The sequence below is a fragment of the Oncorhynchus keta genome, unplaced genomic scaffold (assembly GCF_023373465.1).
Source record: "Oncorhynchus keta strain PuntledgeMale-10-30-2019 unplaced genomic scaffold, Oket_V2 Un_contig_20115_pilon_pilon, whole genome shotgun sequence".
Lineage (NCBI taxonomy): Eukaryota > Metazoa > Chordata > Actinopteri > Salmoniformes > Salmonidae > Oncorhynchus > Oncorhynchus keta.
In genome coordinates, this window is record NW_026281827.1 from 42,575 (window position 1) to 64,839 (window position 22,265).

Genomic DNA, 22,265 nt, shown 5'->3' on the forward strand with positions numbered 1-22,265 from the left:
AGCCAGCGGTCAGGGATGAGTTGATGAGCGAGGTGAGGTAAGGGAGAAGGTCTCCGGAAATGGTCTGGAGAAGAGAGGAGGGGATAGGGTCAAGCGGGCAGGTTGTTGGGCGGCCGGCCGTCACAAGACGCGAGATTTCATCTGGAGAGAGAGGGGAGAAAGAGGTCAGAGCATAGGGTAGGGCAGTGTGAGCAGAACCAGCGGTGTCGTTTGACTTAGCAAACGAGGATCGGATGTCATCGACCTTCTTTTCAAAATGGTTGACGAAGTCATCTGCAGAGAGGGAGGAGGGGGGGGGATTCAGGAGGGAGGAGAAGGTGGCAAAGAGCTTCCTAGGGTTAGAGGCAGATGCTTGGAATTTAGAATGGTAGAAAGTGGCTTTAGCAGCAGAGACAGAGGAGGAAAATGTAGAGAGGAGGGAGTGAAAGGATGCCAGGTCCGCAGGGAGGCGAGTCTGGTGGTGAGTCTGTGGGTTACCACTTTGTACCTTCCTATTGGTGAGTCTGTGGGTTACCACTTTGTACCTTCCTATTGGTGAGTCTGTGGGTTGCCACATTGTACCTTCCTATTGGTGAGTCTGTGGGTTACCACTTTGTACCTTCCTATTGGTGAGTCTGTGGGTTGCCACATTGTACCTTCCTATTGGTGAGTCTGTGGGTTACCACTTTGTACCTTCCTATTGGTGAGTCTGTGGGTTACCACATTGTACCTCCCTATTGGTGAGTCTGTGGGTTACCACTTTGTACCTTCCTATTGGTGAGTCTGTGGGTTGCCACTTTGTACCTCCCTATTGGTGAGTCTGTGGGTTGCCACTTTGTACCTTCCTATTGGTGAGTCTGTGGGTTGCCACTTTGTACCTTCCTATTGGTGAGTCTGTGGGTTGCCACTTTGTACCTTCCTATTGGTGAGTCTGTGGGTTGCCACTTTGTACCTTCCTATTGGTGAGTCTGTGGGTTGCCACTTTGTACCTTCCTATTGGTGAGTCTGTGGGTTACCACTTTGTACCTTCCTATTGGTGAGTCTGTGGGTTGCCACTTTGTACCTTCCTATTGGTGAGTCTGTGGGTTGCCACGTTGTACCTTCCTATTGGTGAGTCTGTGGGTTACCACATTGTACCTTCCTATTGGTGAGTCTGTGGGTTACCACATTGTACCTTCCTATTGGTGAGTCTGTGGGTTACCACATTGTACCTTCCTATTGGTGAGTCTGTGGGTTGCCACTTTGTACCTTCCTATTGGTGAGTCTGTGGGTTACCACATTGTACCTTCCTATTGGTGAGTCTGTGGGTTACCACATTGTACCTTCCTATTGGTGAGTCTGTGGGTTACCACATTGTACCTTCCTATTGGTGAGTCTGTGGGTGACCACTTTGTACCTTCCTATTGGTGAGTCTGTGGGTTACCACTTTGTACCTTCCTATTGGTGAGTCTGTGGGTTACCACTTTGTACCTCCTTATTGGTGAGTCTGTGGGTTACCACATTGTACCTTCCTATTGGTGAGTCTGTGGGTGACCACTTTGTACCTTCCTATTGGTGAGTCTGTGGGTTACCACTTTGTACCTTCCTATTGGTGAGTCTGTGGGTTACCACATTGTACCTTCCTATTGGTGAGTCTGTGGGTTACCACATTGTACCTTCCTATTGGTGAGTCTGTGGGTTACCACATTGTACCTTCCTATTGGTGAGTCTGTGGGTTGCCACTTTGTACCTTCCTATTGGTGAGTCTGTGGGTTACCACATTGTACCTTCCTATTGGTGAGTCTGTGGGTTACCACATTGTACCTTCCTATTGGTGAGTCTGTGGGTTACCACATTGTACCTTCCTATTGGTGAGTCTGTGGGTTACCACATTGTACCTTCCTATTGGTGAGTCTGTGGGTTACCACATTGTACCTTCCTATTGGTGAGTCTGTGGGTTACCACATTGTACCTTCCTATTGGTGAGTCTGTGGGTTACCACATTGTACCTTCCTATTGGTGAGTCTGTGGGTTACCACATTGTACCTTCCTATTGGTGAGTCTGTGGGTTACCACTTTGTACCTTCCTATTGGTGAGTCTGTGGGTTACCACATTGTACCTCCCTATTGGTGAGTCTGTGGGTTACCACATAATAATAATATATAATAATAATAATATAATAATAATAATAATAATATATGCCATTTATCAGACGCTTTTATCCAAAGCGACTTACAGTCATGTGTGCATACATTCTACGTATGGGTGGTCCCGGGATCGAACCCACTACCCTGGCGTTACAAGCGCCATGCTCTACCAACTGAGCTACAGAAGGAGGTACATTGTACCTCCCTCACTCTCCGTTAGCTCGCTACGACCCGCTACCCCTCCCTGGTCCTAGTACTATCCTCCCTTGGCTCCGGTCCAAACCTCACAACTCCTTCCTCCCCCACCCAGCACCTACCAGGTTTCTTTGGCTGCTCCCCAGAGGCAGGTGCTGTTGAGGCTGTGGCCTGATGAAGAGAAGTGGTGGAGGAGTCTCTGATATCTGGCTGCTGCTCGGGGAGCTGGGGTGAGGCGTTACTCACAGCATCTGGTTGGGGCGGAGAGCAGGAGAGGAAGTCAGACTGGACCCACCCACCCTAGCACACACTCAATCTCTCTCTTTTTGTATCTGTCCCTTTATTGCTCCCTCCCCCTCTATCTCTCTTCCCCCTCTCCCCCCTCTGTATCTCTCTCTCCCCTCTGCATCTCTCTCTTTATCTCTCTCTCTCTTCCCCCTCCCGCCCTCTGTATGTCTCTCTCTCTCTGTATCCCTCTCTCTCTTCCCCTCTTTCCCTCCCCTCTATCTCTCTTCCCCTCTCTTCCCCTCTCCCCCTCTGTATCTCTCTATCTCTCTTCCCCCTCCCCCTCTGTATCTCCCTCTGTATCTCTCTCTCTCTATCTCTCCCCCCTCTGTATCTCTCTCTCTCTATCTCTCCCCCTCCCCCGTCTGTATCTCTCTCTGTATCTCTCTCTCTCTCTTCCCCCTCCCCCTCTGTATCTCTCTCTGTATCTCTCTCTCTCTCTATCTCTCTTCCCCCTCCCCCTCTGTATCTCTCTCTGTATCTCTCTCTCTCTCTCTCTCTGTATCTCTCTCTCTCTCTCTCTCTCTCTCTCTCTGTATATATCTCTCTCTCTCTCTCTCTGTATATATCTCTCTCTCTCTCTCTCTCTGTATATCTCTCTCTCTCTCTCTGTATATCTCTCTCTCTCTCTCTCTCTCTCTCTCTCTCTCTCTCTCTCTCTCTCTCTCTCTCTCTCTCTCTCTCTCTCTCTCTCTCCTCTCTCCCTCTCTGTATCTCTCCCCCTCCCCCGCCTGTATCTCTCTCTGTATCTCTCTCTATCTCTCTTCCCCTCCCCCCCCTCTGTATATCTCTCTGTATCTCTCTCTCTCTCTCTTCGCCCTCCCCCTCTGTATATCTCTCTGTATCTCTCTCTCTCTCTCTCTCTCTCTATCTCTCTTCCCCTCCCCCTCTGTATATCTCTCTGTATCTCTCTCTCTCTATATATATCTCTTCCCCCCCTCCCCCTCTGTATCTCTCTCTCTATATCTCTTCCCCCTCCCCCTCTGTATCTCTCTCTTTATATCTCTTCCCCCTCCCCCTCTGTATCTCTCCCTCTATCTCTCTATATCTCTTCCCCCTCCCCTCTGTATCTCTCTCTCTATCTCTCTTCCCCTCCACCCTCTGTATCTCTCTCTCTCTATATATATCTCTTCCCCCTCCCCCTCTGTATATCTCTCTCTCTATCTCTCTTCCCCTCCCCCTCTGTATATCTCTCTCTCTCTATATCTCTTCCCCCTCCCCCGCTGTATCTCTCTCTCTATCTCTCTTCCCCTCCCCCTCTGTATCTCTCTGTATCTCTCTCTCTATCTCTCTTCCCCCTCTGTATATCTCTCTGTATCTCTCTCTCTATCTCTCTTCCCCCTCCCCCCTCTGTATATCTCTCTCGGTATTCCTCTCTCCCTCCCCCTCCCATATATCTCCCTCCCCCTCCCCCCTCTCTCTCTGTAACTCTTTCTCTTCATTCCCCCAGCCCAGTGCTACGTTCAGTAGAATGTGTAGAGAGGTGTATTAGAGGGGATCAAAGCGGCCCTGGGTTGGGGGGATTCCCTGTGAATAGGTGGATCAGGGTGAACAAAGTACAGGGCTACTGTCTTATGTTGGAGCACTCAATAGTACCGCTGAGGCAGCTGGGAAATGATCCAAGGGGCTATTGTGGCAGAGAGAGAGAGAGAGAGAGAGAGAGAGAGAGAGAGAGAGAGAGAGAGAGAGAGAGAGAGAGAGAGAGAGAGAGAGAGAGAGAGAGAGAGGGGGAGCAGAGAGAGAGAGAGAAAGAGATCGTAGGGAGAGAGCAAAGAGAGACATGGAGAGAGTAGAGAGAGAGTAGAGAGTAGAGAGAGAGTAGGGATTGAGAGTAGGGATTGAGAGTAGAGAGAGAGTAGAGAGAGAGTAGATAGAGAGTAGAGAGATAGTAGAGAGAGAGAGTAGGGATTGAGAGTAGAGAGAGAGAGAGAGAGCAATATGCAGGCCACTGTTTTACAAAGCTCTGTAACAGCAAGGGGGGAGTGTTTAAAAACCCAATTTTTGGGGGGATTTTATTTAACCTTTATTTAACTAGGCAAGTAACGTTAACAGCCAGTAGGACTGTGTGTGTGTGTGTGTGTGTGTGTGTGTGTGTGTGTGTGTGTGTGTGTGTGTGTGTGTGTGTGTGTGTGTGTGTGTGTGTGTGTGTGTGTGTGTGTGTGTGTGTGTGTGTGTGTGTGTGTGTGTAGTGTGTAGAGGGACTGTGTTAATGTGTTAATGTGATGATGTGTTAATGTGTTAATGTGATGATGTGTTAATGTGATGATGTGTTAATGTGATGATGTGTTAATGTGTTAATGTGTTAATGTGTTGATGTGTTAATGTGTTAATGTGTTAATGTGTTGATGTGTTAATGTGTTAATGTGTTGATGTGTTAATGTGATGATGTGTTAATGTGATGATGTGTTAATGTGATGATGTGTTAATGTGATGATGTGTTAATGTGTTAATGTGTTGATGTGTTAATGTGTTAATGTGATGATGTGTTAATGTGTTAATGTGATGATGTGTTAATGTGTTAATGATGATGTGTTAATGTGTTAATGTGATGATGTGTTAATGTGTTGATGTGTTAATGTGTTGATGTGTTAATGTGATGATGTGTTAATGTGTTAATGTGTTAATGTGATGATGTGTTAATGTGTTAATGTGATGATGTGTTAATGTGATGATGTGTTAATGTGATGATGTGTTAATGTGATGATGTGTTAATGTGATGATGTGTTAATGTGTTAATGTGTTAATGTGTTAATGTGTTGATGTGTTGATGTGTTGATGTGTTAATGTGTTAATGTGTTGATGTGTTGATGTGTTGATGTGTTGATGTGTTAATGTGTTAATGTGTTGATGTGTTGATGTGTTGATGTGTTGATGTGTTAATGTGTTAATGTGTTGATGTGTTGATGTGTTGATGTGTTAATGTGTTGATGTGTTGATGTGTTGATGTGTTGATGTGTTAATGTGTTAATGTGTTAATGTGATGATGTGTTAATGTGTTAATGTGTTAATGTGTTAATGTGTTGATGTGTTAATGTGATGATGTGTTAATGTGTTAATGTGTTAATGTGTTAATGTGATGATGTGTTAATGTGTTAATGTGTTGATGTGTTAATGTGTTAATGTGTTAATGTGTTGATGTGTTAATGTGATGATGTGTTAATGTGATGATGTGTTAATGTGATGATGTGTTAATGTGTTAATGTGTTAATGTGATGATGTGTTAATGTGTTAATGTGTTGATGTGTTAATGTGATGATGTTAATGTGTTAATGTGATGATGTGTTAATGTGTTGATGTGATGTGTTAATGTGTTAATGTGATGATGTGTTAATGTGTTAATGTGATGATGTGTTAATGTGTTAATGTGTTGATGTGTTAATGTGTTGATGTGTTAATGTGTTGATGTGTTAATGTGTTGATGTGTTAATGTGTTAATGTGATGATGTGTTAATGTGTTGATGTGTTAATGTGTTAATGTGTTAATGTGTTAATGTGTTAATGTGTTAATGTGATGATGTGTTAATGTGTTAATGTGATGATGTGTTGATGTGTTAATGTGATGATGTGTTAATGTGTTGATGTGTTAATGTGTTAATGTGTTAATGTGATGATGTGTTAATGTGTTAATGATGTGATTAATGTTAATGTGTTAATGTGATAATGTGTTAATGTGTTAATGTGTGATGTGTTAATGTGATGATGTGTTAATGTGATGATGTGTTGATGTATTAATGTGTTAATGTGATGATGTGTTGATGTGTTAATGTGTTAATGTGTTAATGTGTGATAATGTGTTAATGTGATGATGTGTTAATGTGATGATGTGTTAATGTGTTAATGTGTTGATGTGTTAATGTGTTAATGTGTTAATGTGTTAATGATGTGTTAATGTGATGATGTGATTAATGTGATGATGTGTTAATGTGATGATGTGTTAATGTGATGATGTTAATGTGTTAATGTGTTAATGTGATGATGTGTTGATGTGTTAATGTGTTATGTGATGATGTGTTAATGTGATGATGTGTTAATGTGTTGTGTTAATGTGTTAATGTGTTAATGTGTTATGATGTGTTAATGTGTTATGATGTGTTTGATGTGTTAATGTGTTAATGATGTTAATGTGTTAATGTGTTAATGTTAATGTGTTAATATGATGTGTTAATGTGTTGATGTGTTAATGTGTGTTAATGTGTTAATGTGTTAATGTGATAATGTGTTAATGTGTTGATGTGTTATGTGTTGATGTATTAATGTGTTAATGTGATGATGTGTTAATGTTAATGTGATGATGTATTATGTGTTAATGTGTTAATGTGTTAATGTGTTAATGATGTGTTAATGTGTTAATGTGTTAATGTGTTAATGTGTTAATGTGTTAATGTGATGATGTGTTAATGTGTTAATGTGTTAATGTGTTAATGTGTTAATTAATGTGATGATGTGTTAATGTGATGATGTGTTAATGTGTTAATGTGTTAATGTGTTAATGTGATGATGTGTTAATGTGATGATGTGTTAATGTGTTAATGTGATGATGTGTTAATGTTAATGTGTTAATGTGATGTTAATGTGTTGATGTGTTAATGTGTTAATGTGATGATGTGTTAATGTGATGATGTGTTAATGTATTATGATGTGTTAAATGTGTTAATGTGATGATGTGTTAATGTGATGATGTGTTATGTGTTGATGTGTTAATGTGTTGATGTGTTAATGTTATTAATGTGATTAATGTATTGTTAATGTGATGATGTGTTAATGTATTGATGATGTGTTAATGTATTAATGTGTTAATGTGTTAATGTGTTGATGTGTTAATGTGTTGATGTGTTAATGTGATGATGTGTTAATGTGTTAATGTGTTAATGTGTTAAATGTGTGATGTTGATGTGTTTGATGTTAATGTGTTAATGTGTTAATGTGTTAATGTGTTAATGTGTTAATGTGTTGATGTGTTAATGTGTTAATGATGTGTTGATGTGTTGATGTGTTAATGTGTTATGTGTTAATGTGATGATGTGTTAATGTGATGATGTGTTAATGTGTTAATGTGTGATGATGTGTTGATGTGTTGATGTGTTAATGTGTTAATGTGTTAATGTGATGATGTGTTAATGTTAATGATGTGTGATGATGTGTTAATGTGTTAATGTGTTAATGTGTTATGTGTTAATGTGATGATGTGTTAATGTGATGATGTGTTAATGTGTTGATGTGTTAATTAATGTGTTGATGTGTTAATGATGTGATGATGATGTGTTAATGTGATGATGTGTTAATGTGTGATGTGTTGTGTTGATGTGTTAATGTGTTAATGTGTTAATGTGATGATGTGTTAATGTTGATGTGTTAATGTGTTGATGTGTTGATGTGTTAATGTGTTATGTGTTAATGTGATGATGTGTTAATGTGATGATGTGTTAATGTGTTAATGTGTTAATGATGTGTTAATGTGTTAATGTGATGATGTGTTAATGTGATGATGTGATGATGTGTTAATGTGTTAATGTGATGATGTGTTAATGTGTTAATTGTTAATGTGTGATGTGTTAATGTGTTAATGTGTGTTGATGTGTTAATGTGTCAATGTGTTAATGTGATGTGTTAATGTGTTAATGTGTTAATGTGATGTTAATGTGTTAATGTGTTAATGTGATGATGTGTTAATGTGTTAATGTGTTAATGTGTTAATGATGATGTGTTAATGTGTTAATGTGTTAATGTGTTAATGTATGATGTGTTAATGTGTTAATGTGATGATGTGTTAATGTGTTAATGTAATGTGTTAATGTGTTAATGATGTTAATGTGTTAATGTGATGATGTGTTAATGTATTAATGTGTTAATGTGTTAATGTATTAATGTGTTAATGTGTTAATGTGTTAATGTGTTAATGTGATGATGTGTTAATGTGATGATGTGTTAATGTGTTAATTAATGTATTAATGTGTTAATGTGTTAATGTGTTAATGTGATGATGTGTTAATGTGTTAATGTGTTGATGTGTTAATGTGATGATGTGTTAATGTGTTAATGTGATGATGTGTTAATGTATGATGTGTTAATGTGTTAATGTGATGATGTTAATGTGTTAATGTGTTGATGTGTTAATGTGTTAATGTGATGATGTGTTAATGTGTTGATGTGATAATGTGTTAATGTGATGATGTGTTAATGTGTTAATGTGTTGATGTGTTAATGTGATGATGTGTTAATGTGTTAATGTGATGATGATGTGTTAATGTGTTAATGTGTTAATGTGTTAATGTATTATGTGATGATGTGTTAATGTATTAATGTGTTAATGTTAATGTTAATGTGTTAATGTGATGATGTGTTAATGTGTTAATGTGATGATGTGTTAATGTGTTAATGTGATGATGTGTTAATGTGTTAATGTGTTAATGTGTTAATGTGTTAATGTGTTAATGATGTGTTAATGTGTTAATGTGTTAATGTGTTAATGTGATGATGTGTTAATGTGTTAATGTGTTAATGTGATGATGTGTTAATGTGTTAATGTGTTAATGTGATGATGTGTTAATGTGTTAATGTGTTAATGTTAATGTTGATGTGTTAATGTGTTATGTGTTAATGTGATGTGTTAATGTGTTAATGTGTTAATGTGTTAATGTGTTAATGTGATGATGTGTTAATGTGTTAATGTGTTATGATGTGATGATGTGTTAATGTGTTAATTGATGATGTGTTAATGTGTTATGTGTTAATGTGATGATGTGTTAATGTGTTAATGTGTTAATGTGATGAATGTGTTAATGTGATGATGTGTTAATGTGTTAATGTGTTAATGTGTTAATGTGTTAATGTGTTAATGTGTTAATGTAATGTGTTAATGTGTTGATGTGTTAATGTGTTAATGTGTTAATGTGTTAATGTGTTAATGTGTTAATGTGATGATGTGTTAATGTGTTAATGTGTTAATGTGTTAATGTGTTAATGTGATGATGTGTTAATGTGTTAATGTGATGATGTGTTAATGTGTTAATGTGTTACTGTGTTAATGTGTTAATGTGATGATGTGTTAATGTGTTAATGTGTTAATGTGTTAATGTGTTAATGTGTTAATGTGTTAATGTGTTAATGTGATGATGTGTTAATGTGTTAATGTGTTAATGTGTTAATGTGTTAATGTGATGATGTGTTAATGTGTTAATGTGTTAATGTGTTAATGTGTTAATGTGTTGATGTGTTGATGTGTTAATGTGTTGATGTGTTGATGTGTTAATGTGTTAATGTGTTAATGTGTTGATGTGTTGATGTGTTAATGTGATGATGTGTTAATGATGTGTTAATGTGTTAATGTGTTAATGTGTTAATGTGATGATGTGTTAATGTGATGATGTGTTAATGTGTTAATGTGTTAATGTGATGATGTGTTAATGTGTTAATGTGTTAATGTGTTAATGTGTTAATGTGATGATGTGTTAATGTGTTAATGTGATGATGTGTTAATGTGTTAATGTGTTAATGTGTTAATGTGTTAATGTGTTAATGTGTTAATGTGATGATGTGTTAATGTGATGATGTGATGATGTGTTAATGTGTTAATGTGTTAATGTGTTAATGTGTTAATGTGTTAATGTGTTAATGTGTTAATGTGTTAATGTGTTAATGTGATGATGTGTTAATGTGTTAATGTGTTAATGTGATGATGTGTTAATGTGTTAATGTGTTAATGTGTTAATGTGTTAATGTGTTAATGTGTTGATGTGTTAATGTGTTAATGTGTTAATGTGTTAATGTGTTAATGTGTTAATGTGTTAATGTGTTAATGTGATGATGTGTTAATGTGTTAATGTGTTAATGTGTTAATGTGTTAATGTGATGATGTGTTAATGTGTTAATGTGTTAATGTGTTAATGTGTTAATGTGATGATGTGTTAATGTGATGATGTGTTAATGTGATGTGTTAATGTGTTGATGTGTTAATGTGTTAATGTGTGATGATGTGTTAATGTGATGATGTGTTGATGATGTTAATTAATGTGTTAATGTGTTAATGTGATGATGTGTTAATGTGTTAATGTGTTAATGTGATGATGTGTTAATGTGATGTGTTACTGTGTTAATGTGATAATGTGTTAATGTGATGTGATAATGTGTTAATGTGTTAATGTGTTAATGTGTTAATGTGTTAATGATGATGTGATGTGTTAACTGTGTTAATGTGATAATGTGTTAATGTGTTAATGTGTTAATGTGATAATGTGTTATGTGTTGATGTGTTACTGTGTTGATGTGTTGATGTGTTGATGTGTTACTGTGTTGATGTGTTAATGTGTTAATGTGTTAATGTGATTGACTGTGTTAATGTGTTAATGTGTTAAATGTGTTAATGTGATAATGTGTTAATGTGTTAATGTGTTAATGTGTTAATGTGTTAATGTGTTAATGTGTTAATGTGTTAATGTGATGATGTGATGATGTGTTAATGTGTTAATGTGTTAATGTGATGATGTGTTAATGTGTTAATGTGTTAATGTGATGATGTGTTAATGTGTTAATGTGATGATGTGTTAATGTGATTGATGTGTTAATGTGTGATGATGTGTTACTGTGTTAATGTGTTAATGTGATAATGTGTTAATGTGTTAATGTGTTAATGTGTTAATGTGTTAATGTGATGATGTGTTAATGTGTTAATGTGATGATGTGTTAATGTGTTAATGTGTTAATGTGTTAATGATGATGTGTTAATGTGTTAATGTGTTGAATGTGATGATGTGTTAATGTGATGATGTGTTAATGTGTTAATGTGATTAATGTGTTAATGTGTTAATGTGTTAATGTGTTAATGTGATGATGTGTTAATGTGATGATGTGTTAATGTGTTAATGTGTTAATGTGTTAATGTGTTAATGTGATGATGTGTTAATGTGTTAATGTGTTAATGTGTTAATGTGTTAATGTGTTAATGTGTTAATGTGTTAATGTGATGATGTGTTAATGTGTTAATGTGTTAATGTGTTGATGTGTTGATGTGTTAATGTGTTAATGTGTTAATGTGTTAATGTGATGATGTGTTAATGTGTTAATGTGTTAATGTGTTAAATGTGTTAATGTGTTAATGTGTTAATGTGTTAATGTGTTAATGTGTTAATGTGTTAAATGTGTTAATGTGTTAATTGATAATGTGTTAAATGATGTGTTAATGTGTTAATGTGTTAATGTATTAATGTGTTAATGTGTTAATGTGTTAATGTGTTAATGTGTTGATGTGTTAATGTGATGATGTGTTATGATGTGTTGATGTGTTAATGTGATGATGTGTTAATGTGTTAATGTGATGATGTGTTAATGTGATGATGTGTTAATGTGTTAATGTGATGATGTGTTAATGTGTTAATGTGATGATGTGTTAATGTGTTAATGTGTTAATGTGTTAATGTGTTAATGTGATGTGATGTGTTAATGTGTTGATGTGTTAATGTGTTTTAATGTGTTAATGTGTTAATGTGTGTGTTAATGTGTTAATGTGATGATGTGTTAATGTGTTAATGTGATGATGTGTTAATGTGTTAATGTGTTAATGTGATGATGTGTTAATGTGTTGATGTGTTACTGTGTTAATGTGTTAATGTGATGATGTGTTAATGTGATGATGTGTTAATGTGATGATGTGTTAATGTGTTAATGTGTTAATGTGTTAATGTGATGATGTGTTAATGTGTTAATGTGATGATGTGTTAATGTGTTAATGTGTTAATGTGTTAATGTGTTAATGTGATGATGTGTTAATGTGATGATGTGTTAATGTGATGATGTGTTAATGTGATGATGTGTTAATGTGTTAATGTGTTAATGTGTTAATGTGATGATGTGTTACTGTGTTAATGTGTTAATGTGTTAATGCTTCATTGTGCTTTCCTCTTGAATCATTTCAACACAACTAACATTAATAAATCAACCTGACCAATAATGATCAACAGTATGTAAATAATATATCACTCACCATGCTCATTCTGGAGACTCTGGAGAAAAAAGAGACATGATGAGACATATTGAGACATGAAGAGACATGATGAGACATGATGACATGAAGAGACATGAAGAGACATATTGAGACATGAAGAGACATATTGAGACATGAAGAGACATGATGAGACATATTGAGACATGAAGAGACATGAAGAGACATGATGACATGAAGACACATGAAGAGACATGATGAGACATGATGAGACATGGAGACATGAAGAGACATGAAGAGACATGAAGAGACATGAGACATATTGAGACATGAAGAGACATGATGACATGAAGAGACATGAAGAGACATGATGACATGAAGAGACATGATGAGACATGATGAGACATGATGAGACATGATGAGACATGATGTGACATGAAGAGACATGATGAGACATGAAGAGACATGATGAGACATGAAGAGACATGATGAGACATGATGAGACATGAAGAGACATGATGAGACATGAAGAGACATGATGAGACATGATGAGACATGATGAGACATGAAGAGACATGATGAGACATGAAGAGACATGATGAGACATGATGTGACATGAAGAGACATGATGAGACATGAAGAGACATGAAGAGACATGATGAGACATGAAGAGACATGAGACATGATGTGACATGATGTGACATAAAGAGACATGATGAGACATGAAGAGACATGATGTGATATGAAGAGAGTTTGAGGATAGAGCAGTCTGTGGAGCGATCATTTAGTCACAGGACTGCAGTTATATGATAGAGGAGTCTGTGGAGCGATCATTTAGTCACAGGACTGCAGTTATATGATAGAGCAGTCTGTGGAGTGATAATTTAGTCACAGGACTGCAGTTATATTATAGAGCAGTCTGTGGAGCGATCATTTAGTCACAGGACTGCAGTTCGAGGATAGAGCAGTCTGTGGAGCGATCATTTAGTCACAGGACTGCAGTTATATGATAGAGCAGTCTGTGGAGCGATCTTTTAGTCACAGGACTGCAGTTATATGATAGAGCAGTCTGTGGAGCGATCATGCAGTCACAGGACTGTAGTTATATGATAGAGCAGTCTGTGGAGCGATCATTTAGTCACAGGACTGCAGTTATATGATAGAGCAGTCTGTGGAGCGATCATTTAGTCACAAGACTGCAGTTTGAGGATAGAGCAGTCTGTGGAGCGATCATTTAGTCACAGGACTGCAGTTATATGATAGAGCAGTCTGTAGAGTGATCATTTAGTCACAATACTGCAGTTATAGGATAGATCAGTCTGTGGAGCGATCATTTAGTCACAGGACTGCAGTTATATGATAGAGCAGTCTGTGGAGCGATCATTTAGTCACAGGACTGCAGTTATATGATAGAGCAGTCTGTGGAGCGATCATTTAGTCACAGAACTGCAGTTCGAGGATAGAGCAGTCTGTGGAGCGATCATTTAGTCACGGGACTGCAGTTATATGATAGAGCAATCTGTGGAGCGATCTTTTAGTCACAGGACTGCAGTTATATGATAGAGCAGTCTGTGGAGCGATCATGCAGTCACAGGACTGTAGTTATATGATAGAGCAGTCTGTGGAGCGATCATTTAGTCACAGGACTGCAGTTATATGATAGAGCAGTCTGTGGAGCGATCATTTAGTCACAGGACTGCAGTTATATGATAGAGCAGTCTGTGGAGCGATCATTTAGTCACAGGACTGCAGTTATATGATAGAGCAGTCTGTGGAGCGATCATTTAGTCACAGGACTGCAGTTATATGATAGAGCAGTCTGTGGAGCGATCATGCAGTCACAGGACTGCAGTTATATGATAGAGCAGTCTGTGGAGCGATCATTTAGTCACAAGACTGCAGTTTGAGGATAGAGCAGTCTGTGGAGCGATCATTTAGTCACAGGACTGCAGTTATATGATAGAGCAGTCTGTGGAGCGATCATTTAGTCACAGGACTGCAGTTATATGATAGAGCAGTCTGTGGAGCGATCATTTAGTCACAGGACTGCAGTTATATGATAGAGCAGTCTGTGGAGCGATCATTTAGTCACAGGACTGCAGTTATATGATAGAGCAGTCTGTGGAGTGATCATTTAGTCACAATACTGCAGTTATAGGATAGATCAGTCTGTGGAGCGATCATTTAGTCACAGGACTAAAGTTATATGATAGAGCAGTCTGTGGAGCGATCATTTAGTCACAGGACTGCAGTTATATGATAGAGCAGTCTGTGGAGCGATCATTTAGTCACAGGACTGCAGTTCGAGGATAGAGCAGTCTGTTGAGCGATCATTTAGTCACAGGACTGCAGTTATATGATAGAGCAATCTGTGAAGCGATCTTTTAGTCACAGGACTGTAGTTATATGATAGAGCAGTCTGTGGAGCGATCATTTAGTCACAGGACTGCAGTTATATGATAGAGCAGTCTGTGGAGTGATCATTTAGTCACAATACTGCAGTTATAGGATAGATCAGTCTGTGGAGCGATCATTTAGTCACAGGACTGCAGTTATATGATAGAGCAGTCTGTGGAGCGATCATTTAGTCACAGGACTGCAGTTATATGATAGAGCAGTCTGTGGAGCGATCATTTAGTCACAGGACTGCAGTTATATGATAGAGCAGTCTGTGGAGTGATCATTTAGTCACAGGACTGCAGTTATATGATAGAGCAGTCTGTGGAGCGATCATGCAGTCACAGGACTGCAGTTATATGATAGAGCAGTCTGTCGAGCGATCTTTTAGTCACAGGACTGCAGTTATATGATAGAGCAGTCTGTGGAGCGATCATGCAGTCACAGGACTGCAGTTATATGATAGAGCAGTCTGTGGAGCGATCATTTAGTCACAGGACTGCAGTTATATGATAGAGCAGTCTGTGGAGCGATCATTTAGTCACAGTACTGCAGTTATATGATAGATCAGTCTGTGGAGCGATCATTTAGTCACAGGACTGCAGTTATATGATAGAGCAGTCTGTGGAGCGATCATTTAGTCACAGGACTGCAGTTATATGATAGAGCAGTCTGTGGAGCGATCATTTAGTCACAGGACTGCAGTTATATGATAGATCAGTCTGTGGAGCGATCATTTAGTCACAGGACTGCAGTTATATGATAGAGCAGTCTGTGGAGTGATCATTTAGTCACAGGACTGCAGTTATATGATAGAGCAGTCTGTGGAGCGATCATTTAGTCACAGGACTGCAGTTATATGATAGAGCAGTCTGTGGAGCGATCATTTAGTCACAGGACTGCAGTTATATGATAGAGCAGTCTGTGGAGCGATCATTTAGTCACAGGACTGCAGTTTGAGTATAGAGCAGTCTGTGGAGCGATCATTTAGTCACAGGACTGCAATTATATAATAGAGCAGTCTGTGGAGTGATCATTTAGTCACAGGACTGCAGTTCGAGGATAGAGCAGTCTGTGGAGCGATCATTTAGTCACAGGACTGCAGTTATATGATAGAGCAGTCTGTGGAGCGATCTTTTAGTCACAGGACTGCAGTTATATGATAGAGCAGTCTGTGGAGCGATCATGCAGTCACAGGACTGTAGTTATATGATAGAGCAGTCTGTGGAGCGATCATTTAGTCACAGGACTGCAGTTATATGATAGAGCAGTCTGTGGAGCTATCATTTAGTCACAGGACTGCAGTTATATGATAGAGCAGTCTGTGGAGCGATCATGCAGTCACAGGACTGCAGTTAGTCTGTGGAGCGATCATTTAGTCACAGGACTGCAGTTATATGATAGAGCAGTCTGTGGAGCGATCATTTAGTCACAGGACTGCAGTTATATGATAGAGCAGTCTGTGGAGCGATCATTTAGTCACAGGACTGCAGTTATATGATGGAGCGATCTTTTAGTCACAGGACCGCAGTTATATGATAGAGCAGTCTGTGGAGCGATCATTTAGTCACAGGACTGCAGTTATATGATAGAGCAGTCTGTGGAGCGATCATTTCATCACAGGACTGCAGTTATATGATAGAGCAGTCTGTGGAGCGATCATTTAGTCACAGGACTGCAGTTATATGATAGAGCAGTCTGTGGAGCGATCATTTAGTCACAGGACTGCAGTTATATGATGGAGCGATCTTTTAGTCACAGGACCGCAGTTATATGATAGAGCAGTCTGTGGAGCGATCATTTAGTCACAGGACTGCAGTTATATGATAGAGCAGTCTGTGGAGCGATCATTTCGTCACAGGACTGCAGTTATATGATAGAGCAGTCTGTGGAGCGATCATTTAGTCACATGACTGCAGTTATATGATAGAGCAGTCTGTGGAGCGATCATTTAGTCACAGGACTGCAGTTATATGATAGAGCAGTCTGTGGGCGATCATGCAGTCACAGGACTGCAGTTATATGATAGAGCAGTCTGTGGAGCGATCATTTAGTCACAGGACTGCAGTTATATGATAGAGCAGTCTGTGGAGCGATCATTTAGTCACAGGACTGCAGTTATATGATGGAGCGATCTTTTAGTCACAGGACCGCAGTTATATGATAGAGCAGTCTGTGGAGCGATCATTTAGTCACAGGACTGCAGTTATATGATAGAGCAGTCTGTGGAGCGATCATTTCGTCACAGGACTGCAGTTATATGATAGAGCAGTCTGTGGAGCGATCATTTAGTCACAGGACTGCAGTTATATGATGGAGCGATCTTTTAGTCACAGGACCGCAGTTATATGATAGAGCAGTCTGTGGAGCGATCATTTAGTCACAGGACTGCAGTTATATGATAGAGCAGTCTGTGGAGCGATCATTTAGTCACAGGACTGCAGTTATATGATAGAGCAGTCTGTGGAGCGATCATTTAGTCACAGGACTGCAGTTATATGATAGAGCAGTCTGTGGAGCGATCATTTAGTCACAGGACTGCAGTTATATGATAGAGCAGTCTGTGGAGCGATCATTTCGTCACAGGACTGCAGTTATATGATAGAGCAGTCTGTGGAGCGATCATTTAGTCACAGGACTGCAGGTAGATGATAGAGCAGTCTGTGGAGCGATCATTTAGTCACAGGACTGCAGTTATATGATAGAGCAGTCTGTGGAGCGATCATTTAGTCACAGGACTGCAGTTATATGATGGAGCGATCTTTTAGTCACAGGACCGCAGTTATATGATAGAGCAGTCTGTGGAGCGATCATTTAGTCACAGGACTGCAGTTATATGATAGAGCAGTCTGTGGAGCGATCATTTAGTCACAGGACTGCAGTTATATGATAGAGCAGTCTGTAGAGCGATCATTTAGTCACAGGACTGCAGTTATATGATAGAGCAGTCTGTGGAGCGATCATTTAGTCACAGGACTGCAGTTATATGATAGAGCAGTCTGTGGGGCGATCATTTCGTCACAGGACTGCAGTTATATGATAGAGCAGTCTGTGGAGCGATCATTTAGTCACAGGACTGCAGTTATATGATGGAGCGATCTTTTAGTCACAGGACCGCAGTTATATGATAGAGCAGTCTGTGGAGCGATCATTTAGTCACAGGACTGCAGTTATATGATGGAGCGATCTTTTAGTCACAGGACCGCAGTTATATGATAGAGCAGTCTGTGGAGCGATCATTTAGTCACAGGACTGCAGTTATATGATAGAGCAGTCTGTGGAGCGATCATTTAGTCACAGGACTGCAGTTATATGATAGAGCAGTCTGTAGAGCGATCATTTAGTCACAGGACTGCAGTTATATGATAGAGCAGTCTATGGAGCGATCATTTAGTCACAGGACTGCAGTTATATGATAGAGCAGTCTGTGGGGCGATCATTTCGTCACAGGACTGCAGTTATATGATAGAGCAGTCTGTGGAGCGATCATTTAGTCACAGTACTGCAGTTATATGATAGAGCAGTCTGTGGAGCGATCATTTAGTCACAGGACTGCAGTTATATGATAGAGCAGTCTGTAGAGCGATCATTTAGTCACAGGACTGCAGTTATATGATAGAGCAGTCTGTGGAGCGATCATTTAGTCACAGGACTGCACTTATATAATAGAGCAGTCTGTGGAGCGATCATTTAGTCACAGGACTGCAGTTCGAGGATAGAGCAGTCTGTGGAGCGATCATTTAGTCACAGGACTGCAGTTATATGATAGAGCAGTCTGTGGAGCGATCTTTTAGTCACAGGACTGTAGTTATATGATAGAGCAGTCTGTGGAGCGATCATTTAGTCACAGGACTGCAGTTATATGATAGAGCAGTCTGTGGAGCGATCATTTAGTCACAGGACTGTAGTTATATGATAGAGCAGTCTGTGGAGCGATCATTTAGTCACAGGACTGCAGTTATATGATAGAGCAGTCTGTGGAGCGATCATTTAGTCACAGGACTGCAGTTATATGATAGAGCAGTCTGTGGAGCGATCATTTCGTCACAGGACTGCAGTTATATGATAGAGCAGTCTGTGGAGCGATCATTTAGTCACAGGACTGCAGTTATATGATAGAGCAGTCTGTGGAGCGATCATTTAGTCACAGGACTGCAGTTATATGATGGAGCGATCTTTTAGTCACAGGACCGCAGTTATATGATAGAGCAGTCTGTGGAGCGATCATTTAGTCACAGGACTGCAGTTATATGATAGAGCAGTCTGTGGAGCGATCATTTAGTCACAGGACTGCAGTTATATGATAGAGCAGTCTGTAGAGCGATCATTTAGTCACAGGACTGCAGTTTTATGATAGAGCAGTCTGTGGAGCGATCATTTAGTCACAGGACTGCAGTTTGAGTATAGAGCAGTCTGTGGAGCGATCATTTAGTCACAGGACTGCACTTATATAATAGAGCAGTCTGTGGAGCGATCATTTTGTCACAGGACTGCAGTTCGAGGATAGAGCAGTCTGTGGAGCGATCATTTAGTCACAGGACTGCAGTTATATGATAGAGCAGTCTGTGGAGCGATCTTTTACAGGACTGCAGTTATATGTAGAGCAGTCTGTGGAGTCACAGGACTGCAGTTATATGATGGAGCGATCTTTTAGTCACAGGACCGCAGTTATATGATAGAGCAGTCTGTGGAGCGATCATTTAGTCACAGGACTGCAGTTATATGATAGAGCAGTCTGTGGAGCGATCATTTAGTCACAGGACTGCAGTTATATGATAGAGCAGTCTGTAGAGCGATCATTTAGTCACAGGACTGCAGTTATATGATAGAGCAGTCTGTGGGGCGATCATTTCGTCACAGGACTGCAGTTATATGATAGAGCAGTCTGTGGAGCGATCATTTAGTCACAGGACTGCAGTTATATGATGGAGCGATCTTTTAGTCACAGGACCGCAGTTATATGATAGAGCAGTCTGTGGAGCGATCATTTAGTCACAGGACTGCAGTTATATGATAGAGCAGTCTGTGGAGCGATCATTTCGTCACAGGACTGCAGTTATATGATAGAGCAGTCTGTGGAGCGATCATTTAGTCACAGGACTGCAGTTATATGATAGAGCAGTCTGTGGAGCGATCATTTAGTCACAGGACTGCAGTTATATGATAGAGCAGTCTGTGGAGCGATCATTTCGTCACAGGACTGCAGTTATATGATAGAGCAGTCTGTGGAGCGATCATTTAGTCACAGGACTGCAGGTAGATGATAGAGCAGTCTGTGGAGCGATCATTTAGTCACAGGACTGCAGTTATATGATAGAGCAGTCTGTGGAGTGATCATTTAGTCACAATACTGCAGTTATATGATAGAGCAGTCTGTAGAGCGATCATTTAGTCACAGGACTGCAGTTATATGATAGAGCAGTCTGTGGAGCGATCATTTAGTCACAGGACAGCACTTATATAATAGAGCAGTCTGTGGAGCGATCATTTAGTCACAGGACTGCAGTTCGAGGATAGAGCAGTCTGTGGAGCGATCATTTAGTCACAGGACTGCAGTTATATGATAGAGCAGTCTGTGGAGCGATCTTTTAGTCACAGGACTGCAGTTATATGATAGAGCAGTCTGTGGAGCGATCATTTAGTCACAGGACTGTAGTTATATGATAGAGCAGTCTGTGGAGCGATCATTTAGTCACAGGACTGTAGTTATATGATAGAGCAGTCTGTGGAGCGATCATTTAGTCACATGACTGCAGTTATATGATAGAGCAGTCTGTGGAGCGATCATTTAGTCACAGGACTGCAGTTATATGATAGAGCAGTCTGTGGAGCGATCATGCAGTCACAGTTGGCAGAAACTATTAATGGTGTGTCCTAAACGGTACCCTAATCCCTAGGCTTCTGGTCCAAAAAGTGCACTATACAGGGAATAAGGTGCCATTTTGGACTTAAAGTGATATGTTGTGTCGGTAAATAGATGAACGCTCTCTTACTTTCTGTAGGATTTCTATGGACCTCTCTGTCTCCCTCAGTCTCTCCCTGAGGGTCTGCTCTTTAGCTGAGATCTGACACTCCTCGCTCTCCAAAAGACCAATCTCTGACTCCAACCTAGAACGACAGAACAGGAAGAACATCACCTCTGTTAATACAGATCTACAATATAGACCGACAGAACAGGAAGAACATCACCTCTGTTAATACAGATCTACAATATAGAACGACAGAACAGGAAGAACATCACCTCTGTTAATACAGATCTATAATATAGACCGATAGAACAGGAAGAACATCACCTCTGTTAATACAGATCTACAATATAGAATGACAGAACAGGAAGAACATCACCTCTGTTAATACAGATCTATAATATAGAATGACAGAACATCACCTCTGTTAATACAGATCTATAATATAGAACGACAGAACAGGAAAAACATCACCTCTGTTAATACAGATCTATAATATAGAACGACAGAACAGGAACATAACACATTCTCAGTTGCCTTGTCACTATCAGTAACACTGGACACAATTCATCACAATACCGATCAATTAGATTCTTGTAGAACACATTTCACTGCCCTGGGTCCTTTAGAACACATCTACCTGACCTGAGTCCTGTAGAACACATCTACCTGCCCTGGGTCCTTTAGAACACATCTACCTGACCTGAGTCCTGTAGAACACATCTACCTGCCCTGAGTCCTGTAGAACACATCTCACTGCCCTGAGTCCTGTAGAACACATCTACCTGCCCTGAGTCTTGTAGAACACATCTCACTGCCCTGAGTCCTGTAGAACACATCTACCTGCCCTGAGTCTTGTAGAACACATCTCACTGCCCTGAGTCCTGTAGAACACATCTACCTGCCCTGAGTCTTGATCTACCTGCCCTGAGTCTTGTAGAACACATCTCACTGCCCTGAGTCCTGTAGAACACATCTACCTGCCCTGAGTCTTGTAGAACACATCTCACTGCCCTGAGTCCTGTAGAACACATCTACCTGCCCTGAGTGCTGTAGAACACATCTACCTGCCCTGAGTCCTGTAGAACACATCTACCTGCCCTGGGTCCTGTAGAACACATCTACCTGCCCTGGGTCCGTTAGAACACATCTACCTGACCTGAGTCCTGTAGAACACATCTACCTGCCCTGAGTCCTGTAGAACACATCTACCTGCCCTGAGTCCTGTAGAACACATCTACCTGCCCTGAGTCCTGTAGAACACATCTACCTGCCCTGGGTCCTGTAGAACACATCTACCTGCCCTGGGTCCTGTAGAACACATCTACCTGCCCTGGGTCCTGTAGAACACATCTACCTGCCCTGAGTCCTGTAGAACACAT

General features: G+C 39.7%; 1 pseudogene; it reads right to left on the bottom strand.

The window, feature by feature from the left end:
- LOC127920639 (paralemmin-2-like) overlaps positions 1–21,021 on the bottom strand; it is a 51,704-nt pseudogene extending 30,683 nt beyond the window's left edge.
- Between the last annotated feature and the right edge of the window lie 1,244 nt (positions 21,022–22,265).